Source organism: Pelodiscus sinensis, chromosome 10, assembly GCF_052426305.1.
Source record: "Pelodiscus sinensis isolate ZL-2025 chromosome 10, ASM5242630v1, whole genome shotgun sequence".
NCBI lineage: Eukaryota > Metazoa > Chordata > Testudines > Trionychidae > Pelodiscus > Pelodiscus sinensis.
In genome coordinates this window covers 21,658,014-21,669,732 of record NC_143061.1, presented here as the reverse complement: position 1 = coordinate 21,669,732, position 11,719 = coordinate 21,658,014, and positions in this window count along the sequence as shown.

The following is an 11,719-nucleotide window of genomic DNA, read 5'->3' as shown; positions in this document are numbered from 1 at the left end:
TGAACTCTCAGAACTATTATCCTTTTGTCTTTGTATTCACTCTCCTATAGGCTTCTCTTTCATTTTTAGCCTCTGTGCTTTTCTGACAATACAGCCTTGTTTCATTATAATCCCGAGGACTTTCCAACAAAAGCCAAACAACCATTTTAATATGCAGCATTTCTTATTCCTGTACAGAATTCCACATCACACAAATGCACAGCTTTCTAAACCCTCAGAGACGCTTTAATGCTATCATTTGAAATTGGCTCATCACAACTTACCTTCCAAGAAAGGAATATACGGCAGGTCAATCATTATAAATCCAACTTCTATGAATTTCTGAATTCTTTGGTTTCTAGCTGATTCATTGTTAGATTCTCAAGTATTTTTTTTTCTTGGAGAGAAAGTCAAGGTTGTTTCATATGAGTAGCAAAGACTGGAAATGGAGCAAAATTCACAGCAGAGGCTATGAATTCATTGATGAAAAGCAATTACAGGACAAATGATTATGACTATTTCTAATACAATAGTTTCAGCTATGTTAGTCTCTAAGGGTATGTCTACACTACAAAGTTAATTCGAACTAACAGCCGTTAGTTCGAATTAACTTTCATAGCGTCTATACATGCAAATCGCTAGTTCGAACTTAATTCAAACTAGCGGAGCGCTTAATTCAAACTAGGTAAACCTCATTCTACGAGGACTAACCCTTAGTTCATATTAAGTAGTTCGAATTAACTGCTGTGTAGCCACTTAATTTAAACTGGTTGGAGGCTAGCCCTTCCCGGCTTGTCCTGGTGGCCAAACCAGGAAAACTTTTCTGCCCCCCTCCCGGCCCCGGAGCCTTTAAAGGGACACGCTCTGAAGGACACCCCCACCTTAGGGCCCTGGGCTGGGGCCTGGAGATAGGGTGGGCCCAGGTACCCCTCACAGCCCACTCGGGGCAATAACCTAAAGAGGAGCCATGACAGCCCTGACCAAGGAATTACTGCCGGGTAATCTGTGCAAAAGAGGAAAGGAAGAGGGCAGACTCTAGTGTGGGTTGGTCATGCCTCTTCACAGTGACCTTCTGCATACAGAAGTTCTGGAGCCAGTGCTGGTCATCCCATTGCTATAGGATGATACAATCCCATCAGTCGAACTGGCCTCCCTCTGCCAGAAGCGGCATTCCAGAGTGTTCAGGGGACTGAGGATTATTTGCTGCTGCAGGAACTCCAGGGCATGGATGAAGGGATCATGCAGTTCGGGCTGCTCCTCATGGTGCTGAAGCAGCATCTGGATGAACTGTGTGAAGAGGCCTGTGAGTCTGGCACTGCTTTGCAGCAGCTCCGGATCCATGATGTCAGTGCTGTGGCACCTGCAAGGGCAACCAGAGCATGCAGCATGAGTGTGGATTCCCTCAAGGGGGTACGCAGTGGAGGAGTGTCATAGAGAGGAGCCCTTTAAGCATGTGTCTCGGCTAGCCTCAGCAAGCAGCTACGGGAAGTGTCCACTCTCCTGGTGCCCTCCCCAGAGTTCTTCTGGGGGCTTTAAATCTGATGCAGGCTCCAATCAGTGTGGACGTGCTATTTTGAAATAATTCTGAGATATTTCGATTCTGCCTTGTATTGTGAATGCACTAATTCAAAATAGTTATTTCATGAGGTATTGTTTTAAAATAAGTTATTTCAAAATAATTTCTTAGTGTAGACATTCCCTTAATGTACAGCCTCCCAACTTTTCGTCCTCCTGTTCTGTGGCTCTGCTTCCTCTGGAGAGGATCTAGCCAACTTAAAAAAGAAAAAGCCTGCCAAACCACTTAGCAGACCTTTCAAGCTGTGAAACAGCCCTTCCAGTGGTAATGAAGCCATTTAATAGGCAGGTATATATACCAACCAAAGGTATATACTGTCCGTTTTTTAATGTACCGTGTTACGCTACAGGACCTTACTTTAAAATTTGCTTTAAAATATTTCATTAGTGTGTTGCTTAAGATTATCTCTAAAAATCATCATCTCTCACCACTTCCCACCCCCCGCCCCCAGGATGCCATTGGGCAGAGGGGCACCAGTTTAATAGTACACTGTAGGGCCCCATAAATCCTAAGGATGTCCCTGTAGGGGCCCATTGTATTAGTTGCAATAAGGGGGGCCATGCTGACAAGCTGAGGAAAGCTTGCTGCATAGAGATGGTGGAGGCAGCAGATCTAACTGCTGAGTAACATGAGATAATGTGAGCCCATTACTTCAGTGCTTTTTTGCACTTCACTGGCTCCCCATCCAATACAGAGCCAATCCAATGTATTGATCTGGGTATTCAAGCCTTCTATGGGATTGCCATAAAATTCTCCCTTCCTCCTTCACACAGCATCTCATGACAATTATTCCACTGAAGAAATGAGACCGTTAACCTCCAAGCAGGGCAGCTGACAGTCTCTGCAGGCACTTGGACAAGGTGTGTGTGTAGGGAGGGGTGCAACTCAGTGCTCCTGGAAGGAGCAGGGTCTCAGACAGAAGCGGCAGGGACAAGGGCAGCCAGCTCTCAGTGCTGCCTGGAGTGAGGCACTGACCCCTCCATCCAGGAGTCTGGGCCCCTTTGAATTGCTAGGCCCCAAGGCAATTGCTCCCATCCCACCTCCCACCCCCGTCAGCATGGCTGCCTCTAAGGGAGGCTTATCAGCACATGGAGACAGAACTTTCAAAACAGCTGAACTCAGACTGAGAAACTATCTAGAAGAGAAAAGGATTATTATCAACCTCACAGCTTTCAGAATACAGTGCACAATAGCCCTTCAGCTACAAGAAAATTTTAATTGTTGTCTTGTAGATGGAGTGGGGGAAAAGAGAGGCAATGTTATATCTTTAATAATTGTGAGATGCTCAGATACCAAGTTGATAGATGCTGAATAAAAATCTGGAAAAAGATGAATAAATTAGATGCCAGTAGATCTTTACCACTATATATCCATCACTCTAGGTACCTATATACACCCCACACTGGAGTGTGATATCTGAATATCCCTCATGTGATAATCTATCTAGGTGCCTACAAGTCTCTCATCACCATAGTATCTGATTGGATCCTAATTGTTTGATACCATTGTACAATCTTTCTATGAAAGGCTAACAAAGAGTGAGGTTTCCTCTTCCTTTGGAAACCACTCTGGGACTTTTTGCAATTTTGAGAGATTTGTGGGAAATATTTTTTTTCTTTTTTGGTCACACCTTAGCAATATTATTTGCTTTTATTCACCATAAGGAGCTAGTAAACAATTTAGGGAAACGACACTGTATTTTTAAATATCTTAAATGGTTTAAAACTATTCTTGTGCCCCACACCTCTCAGAAGTGTTTGCAATCCTTCTGTTGGTATGTAGTTGTGACTCTGGGGAGAGGTACAGCATGGGCAAGCACTGTCCCCATTGCTTCATAAATATGTTTTCCTTGTTTATGCTTCCTTGGGATAGATAAGCATGTAACTACCTACCCCCTATTCACTCATAAGTATATATTCAGGGTCACATCTCCTTTCCCCCTGTAATTTGCTAATTTAAAGAGTTGTGTGATATGAGAACTGCCTACGTCAACTAAAAAGCTGTAAACAGCACACAAGGGTGGGTATACAGGCAGTCCCCGGGTTACGTACAAGATAGGGACTGTAGGTTTGTTCTTAAGTTGAATCTGTATGTAAGTCGGAACTGGCGTCCAGATTCAGCCGCTGCTGAAACTGATCAGTTTCAACAGCGGCTGAATCTGGACGCCAGTTCTGACTTACATACAGATTCAACTTAAGAACCCCAGGCATCCCCAAGTCAGCTGCTGCTGAAACTGATCAGCGGCTGATTTCAAGAAGCCCGGGGCAGGAGCTTCCTGTAGTCAGCCACTGGTCAGTTTCAGCAGCGGCTGACTTGGGGACGCCTGGGGCAGAGCAGCTGGGGTGCTGCTGGGTTGGTCCAGTAGCACCGCTGCTCCTCGGCGCTACTGGACCAACCCAGCAGCACCCAAGCTGCTCTGCCCCAGGCGTCCTGATACAGCCGCTGCTGAAACTGACCAGCAGTGGCTGAATCAGGACGCCTGGGGCAGAGCAGCTGGGGTGCTGCCCGGTTGGTCCAGTAGCGCCCAGAGCGGTGCTACGGGACCAACTGGCAGCGCCCCAGCTGCAGTACCACAGGTGTCCGGAGCAAAGCGGCGGAACACGTGAGCAGCGGACAGCCCAGACGCGTCTGGGCTGTCCGCTGCCTGCGTGCTCCGCCGCTTGGCTCTGCTTTGCCCCCCGTCCTCCTGGTCTGCAGACCAGGGGAACGGGGGGCAAAGCAGAGCCAAGCCACAGAGCACGCGGCCAGCTGACAGCCCAGACACGTCTGGGCTGTCAGCTGACCGCGTGCTCCGCGGCTTGGCTCTGCTTTGCTTTGGCAAAGCAGAGCCAAGCCGCGGAGCGCGTGGGCAGCGGACAGCCCTGTCTGCTGCCCGCGTGTTCCGTCGCTTTGCTTCCTCTCCCTGGTCTGCTGGAGACCAGGGAGAGGAAGGGCCCTGTTCGTAACTCGGGGACTGCCTTTAATTATATTCATCACATGGTGATTATACATTATATGGGTGTTCATATTACTAAATGAGGGCTTAGAATGATGTAATTGATAAGTGTATTTACACACTAACAAAGATAAAAATGTGTACCTGTGGTTAATGTGTTGCTCACTCGGATTCTGAGGCTTGGGGAGTCCGAGACAGAATGAGCATCTGTAATAAAGGAGCCCTTCTCCTTCACCTGCCTCTGGATAACCTGTTGTATTCTAACACCCTTGTATTCCTGAATTGGACAAATTCTATAACAGCCTTTAGGATTGCATGCTGTGGCACTTGGTCATTGATCACTGCCTATAGCCCTAAGCTCTTGAAGGTGACAAAAATGTAGGAGTGTGAAATAGGATACACAGCCCAAATCAGCAAAGCATTTAAGCATATTGTTAAGTCAATCTTAAAGTTATAAAGCACTAAGCATGTGCTTAAAAGTAAGCATGTTCTTAAATGTTTTGCTCAATGGGATGGATTGCTGAACAGATGTCAGTTTAAGATGAGTTGAGACCCAAAACTTCTTTCCTTTAACTTAAATGAGCATTGAATCAGCTTTAGCTCTATTCGTTAAGGAAAATTGAGTAAAGGACTTGAAATTTGTGTAAATTCAGAAATAATGTATCGGCATACAATACATTTTTTCTTATCATTTTGTAAAGATGGATCAGGCTGAGTTTATTAAGTTTTAGAATGCCTATTTAAAACTTTGGGACTGTCATTATATCAATAGTTTCAAACTTAACCGTGGATATTTCTTTTTATTGTACTGAACTACAAATCAATTAAGCTCTACAAATAAGCTCTATGAATTTGAGTATTTTTGATATTCACTTTATCTTCATTTTAGAAACTACAAATTTTAATAGAGATGACATGAAGAAGTTTATCTGGACGGGTATTAGTTGTATATGAATTATATCAACCTATAATATGTAATTTTTTCACTGAGCAATATTTTTTATTTTTTTTTCTACTTTAATTGCTCAGTGGAATACTATATAAGGGATATAATATTATTTGGAATTGTGTAGGATGGTCTAAAAAACTATAGAGAAATTATGTGCTGTTTAATCTCTTGCAGAAGAGTCCTACGGGTATTTTTGAAAAATGGCTAGAAAGATGTATAGCAGATTTTCTTTAACTTTTTAAGACCAAGGAACACCAAACAATATAGATTTTTTTATGAGGAACACCAAGTATTTTTGGTTTAAAAAACCCCCAAAAGGTTGGGGTGGGGGGGGGGGAGTTATTGAGCAAAAAACCAAAAAGGTCACCTATTCCTTTAAGGGCGGCCATTTTGCACTCTGTTGTTTTCCACGGCACACCTCCGACTGCCTTGCAGCACACCAGTGTGCCACAGAAGACAGTTTAAGAAACACTGGTGTACAGTGTCTCCTGCAGGAATCTATCTATCTATCTATCTATCTATCTATCTATCTATCTATCTATCTATCTATCTATCTATCTATCTATCTATCTATCTATCTATCTATCTATCTCATCACAGATCAGTGTTATGTACACAGGGAAAGCGTAGATGGCCATAATTTAAAGAAAAAAACAGATAAACAGATTTTCCAGATATAGTGTTAAAGTCTTTTATTTCATTCCCTGACTGGGTTAAAAATACAAGCTAGGAATCTTGCTGTTTTTCAGTGATATGAAATTCCCTTTTCTATTCCTATGTGTCATGAGATATGTACATTAAATCTGTCACTGATTCAAAACTGAGACCAGTATTGTTCCAGAAGACAAAAAAGAGACATTGCTGTGACAAATTGATTTTTAAAAATGGTGACTGAAAATGCTGAGCTGTGCAGAATGTTAGAGTCTAGTGTAGGTTAAGTGTCCAAAGGAGAAAAATGAATGTTAGGGCACATATGTAATAGAAACATGTGTCTGCAGCATCCAAATGGTTATCCTATGACATTTTTGGTTGTAGACAAATTGTTCCATAGGTAACAAGATACCCAGATTAACTATAGGTCAGAAGAACGCCATGCTTACAGACACCTGAATCTTTGGTATGGGAATATGGAATATCTCTAATACAAATACACATTGTGAAAAAGGTCAGAATTGTAGAACACGGTATGTGTCAATATAGTTTTCTTTTAGTAGAAAACAATACACTGGGAGCAGAAAATATATAAATAGGAATAAATAGCCAGAGTATCTCACTTTTTTTCTGGAGAGAAAAGGGTCTCTTTTAGCCTGCTAGTCTGTTTTTAAACATCTCAGAAAACAGCTTCTTGAGACGAGAAAATGCCATAGTGTTAATCCTTTCTCATGGCAAGAACAGAAAATGGCACATCAATTATTTGTCCTGACAAACTAACGAGAATGGGGAAAGGTACAATCTCATTACTAACTTAATCTTCCGGTGGTTCTTGGATGCAGTACAAGTGATTCTATCAATCTAGAAACAAAAGGATTATTTTTGCACCAATTATGCAAGCTCAAATACTCTCAACGTATGAAGTGGGTTGATCTAAAAACCCATGGCATCATAGAAGTTTAAGGCAGACGGTATTCTGTTGGCAGTGTGTAATTTGTTTCTTTAATGAGACTATTTTTCATGCAAGTATGCATAGCTTCTTTTGTTTCAAATGTGTGTGCTTTAGCTACTGCCATACAATTTGTATTGTGACTACTGACATCTTTAGCAAAAGAAGTGGCTGAACTTTGGCTGACGTTGCTATGAGTTTACTTTTATAATTAGGCCTTTGTTTCTTTATTGTTTTTTCTCTCTCCCTCATCTTTGGTTAGTTGTCAATAAAAGGGAAATGGATATTCTGTGTACTATGAAGGCTGTTTTCCATAGAAAAATCTATTTGAAACAGTGTCTACTAGCAGAAAGAATTAATTGGGCTCAATGCTACCATTTATGCCAGCTATAGACAACCTCTGGCTTATGGGCTAGTTCATTGGGGAAGCCACTCATGGGGTGCCAGACTGGTTGTCTGCCTTGTGTCTGCATGCATGGCCACCCATTGGCTGTGGTTTACCACTTTATTTTCCAGGGACAGTGAACTTCAGCCAACAGGATCTGTGGGCAGGCATACCAGTGGCCTCAAGGTAAACAACCTCTTTGGTGTCCCACCAGTGGACTACATGTGCCCCAGGGGCCACAGATTGCCCACAACTACTGTATACTCATACAGTGACATTGACATTGTGGAAGTGTGCCCAAAATATGGCCCACTGACTCTCAGTTGGAGTGAAAGCCTCTCATTCAAAAAATAGACTTATATGTCCAGTGAATTGAAAGATATCAGGCTGTCCCTCTTCAATTAAGATGGCAAGTGTTTATCCAAGGGAAATGTAAGTAATTGGTTGCAGAGGAGATCCAGGCTGCAGATGTAAAAGTATGGAGTTCGTTTTTCCAGAAGATACATCTTTCCTTAAAATGGAATTTCCAGGCATCACTTGGACCAGTTTGGAGTTAACCTTTTGAACACATCTACAATTGGAGGCCAGGCTATCTTAAGGACTGTAAGCAGGATTTGCCTTTTCTTGTACAGGAGATAATTTATGTTCCGACAGGTGGTGATGAAATAAATGATTAAGTAACATTTCGAAGTATGTGTTAGAACTGCTGAAATAAGAAATTCTCACTCTGATTTATGTTGTAGCTTTTTAGAAGGTGTCCTGAGTAAGGAGTAGTGCATAGATGTACTGGCCTGGGAAAAGGCCAAAGAATAAGTGGTGACTCAGTGTCAGTTTCCTTCCTTTTTTCCTCTTCACCTCTATTCATAGAGCAGGTTATTTTTCCATATGTCTAGTGAGCTACAGTGACTAGATTGCTTCCAATCCCAGTCCTCACCACCATCTCCTCCCACCCCCACAGGCAGGAGAATCAAGCTAGCATGTTCTTCTGGACTGTGCTGGAGTCAACTCTTTTTAAGGGACTCAGTGGAAACTTTCATTCTCCCTAAAACTTCAGTGGGAAGAATAAGGGTTGGGACAATCCAACCCTCTCTTTTTAAAAATATCTGTTTTATATAAATGTACACCTTTTCTTTGTAATTCTCACTCCAATTCATCTGATTGAGGGTACGTCTAGACTACATGCCTCTGACGACAGAAGCATGTAGATTAAACTACCCAGCATAGGAAAATAAAGCGATGATTTAAATAATCGCCACTTCATTTAAATTTAAATGGCTGCCGCCAATCAGCTGTTTGTCGGCTCAGCACGTCAGCCATTTAAATTTAAATGAAGTGGCGATTATTTAAATCGCTGCTTCATTTTCCTATGCCGGGTAGTCTAATCTATATTCCTCTTTTGTCAGAGGCATGTAGACTAGACGTACCCTGAGTGTGTTTTATCCACAAAAGCTTATGCCCTAAAAATCTGTTGGTTTTCAAGGTGTCATAGAACTCCTCATTGTTTTCTTGGTATCTGATAGCTTCTGAAGTTAATTATCCTGAAGTCTACATTGCTAATACAGATTCACAACAAAGTTAAGGATGTGACACCTTTCTAGTGTGAAAAAGGAACTCCACCCATGTGTATAGGTTTCTATGTCCAAATTCAGATTTTGAACAACTTACAAAGTTATGGTTCTGATTTGGTCCACCACTGAAACTGATCCTAATTTGCCACATTTGGATACAGGGTTAGATTTGTAATTTGCATCTTCACCCCAATATTCAGGAGTGTTCAGGTTTAATGAGTGTATCTCTAACTAGTTACTTGAAAACATTAAAATAGTTTCAGCTGATAAATATTTAGGATGCCACCAACAGTTTTTACTAAGACAAATTACTTGTTCATGTCAATGAATTATTGGGTTGAAGGCACATACACACAGTTAGATTAAAAACAAATATTTTGGATGGGAAGTTGCAAAATAATACTTCTAAGAAATGAAGCATTCAGAATGTTAACGCACAAGAACCCCAACATGGAGAGTCACAGCAGGATGCTCCCTAAAACAACTGCACATAACTCACCCAACGTTGTTTGCAGAAAGACCATGGCTGGGTACAAAATGCTTTCTTCTCCACAGAGCCTCCTAGTCTACAAGCAGGATCAGGAAAACCTCCTGAGCATTGCAAGAGAAGGAATGCAATTTTACTACAGTTTTCAATACATCACATGAGCATGGATTTGTTATTCAACTGCTACCGGCCTCAACAGGCTCAGATCATTTCCAGACTAGCCACCAGATATGTGACTTACCAACACACTAGAAACTGAAAAAGGGACCTCTAGACGTGAAAGCATGCAGTTTCTATGCCTGAGAGATTGTACCTGGGGGCTATAATAGATTTCTCTTTCTTTGAATCAGGCACAGATAGAAACATTATAGCTCTCACTTATCAGAATCTTAGAGCTTGCATAAGTAGGAAGTCAAGGCAAGGCAAAAGAAATCTATCACCCCATGTTTGTTCCTCAAAAGAATTAATGACAATTATCATTCCTGTGGTTATGAGTAGCACAAGGATTCCTCTCTGTTCATTCTCTTCTCCCCACAAAGGACTCTATCTGGATACTAGAAGAACATGGGGGTGAGCACCGAGATCTATGCTTTTACAGGTGCAATCTGTACCTCAAATATGTATTGTTGAATGTAAAAAACCCTTATTTTTAAATGTTATAAAACCATATTAAATAAATAGATCCTGTCTTGTACTCACTCCCCTTTCAAAATCATTCACTGGGTAATAAGTATGCACAACATGTACTTGGGATCAGTCCCTTTCATCTTTTGTAACCACTTCAGAGAAAATTCCATACCTTACTATGCGTAGCCAACATTCCCATTGTGAGATATACCAACAAAGATTTCTTAGTGTCAAACCTCAAGCTGAAATCTCTGTTGTGATATGTCTTTACTTTTGTTTATTCCTTTACACAAGTGTTTCAGAGAGATCCTGTGTTTTAGTCTGGCATTTGAATTTTCAGGCATTTGTCAATGTGTCTAAATGGTAACATTTATATGCAGTTTTTTTTATTTAATTTTAGTCTAAATGAGTAATTTCTGTAGCAGTCATAATACCATGCAGAGTAGCATATGCATATTCACCCATTTTGACATTTCTTCTTTCCCGTCAGTAATCTGACAAAAAAAAAGTAAACTAGAAAAGGGAGATCCATTAATCACACGAAGTGTCTCCTGCTGCTATGGCAATAAAATTATCTTCCCTGTACTACATTTCAGTATTCTTGACATCTGTCATAAAACTAAGATCATGCATATTTATCTGCTATTAAAATAAGAGCCATCCTTTAAAAAAAAATCCTTTGCTATTCCTAGGGCCATGTCAGTTGAAATCGTCAATGTATTGTCAAGCAGTCCAACATTTTACATTACTGTTAGTTTTATATATAATGCTCATGTTTGCCCGGATGATTTTTGCTTGGGACTGTTTTCAGGCTGGAAGCTGAAGATCAGGTGTGGACACAAGACATTGGTGGTGCTGACCAAGGTTCTCAGCTCCTCACAGGATTGGGATCTGTGTCTTGGCTACAACTAAATCCTTTGTGGGAAAGGATTAATTGGCCTAACTCTGTTCTCACGGAAGCCAACAGCAATAGTAATGCTTTCAATTTAGTGACAATTTCAATAAAGGACTAACCCCCTCTGGCCCATCAGTGAAACCACAAGGAAAAAAAATAAAAAGCAAAGTCTTGTTCTGATTGACACTTTTGCAATACAAATTTGACCACGTGTAGATAACCGGCATATATTTCCCATTTGGCTAGAAAACTAATCTTTGCCCCCTCCCTGTCAAAGCAATGATTAAAGCAATGAGCTGCACAAAATCAACAGGTGGCTTTGCAGACACAGGATACAATTCCCCATTGCATTGCACCTTGAGCAGTTATTAACACTAGTGCAAGTATTATCAAATCAAAATGGTAATGTTTACATCATTTGTACTAATATAAACAATTTACAGACTACAGGGGAATGGAAAATTAGCTCCAGAGACTGAATATCGCTGTTCAACATACAGAGGCTAGGAACACTCGGATTCTCTTCTGGGATGAATGTATGACAGATTATCACAGAGTTTGAAAGGTTTGGTGTAGCTGGGATAATTTAATACAGCTTTACACAGCAGACTTCGCATAGCAGAACACCTTGCTGAAGCTTTTCCAACTCATTCTAGAACTCCCACTAGAACAGATTATTCTATCTGATTTCAGATATCTCCAGGTTCTTGAGTTCGGT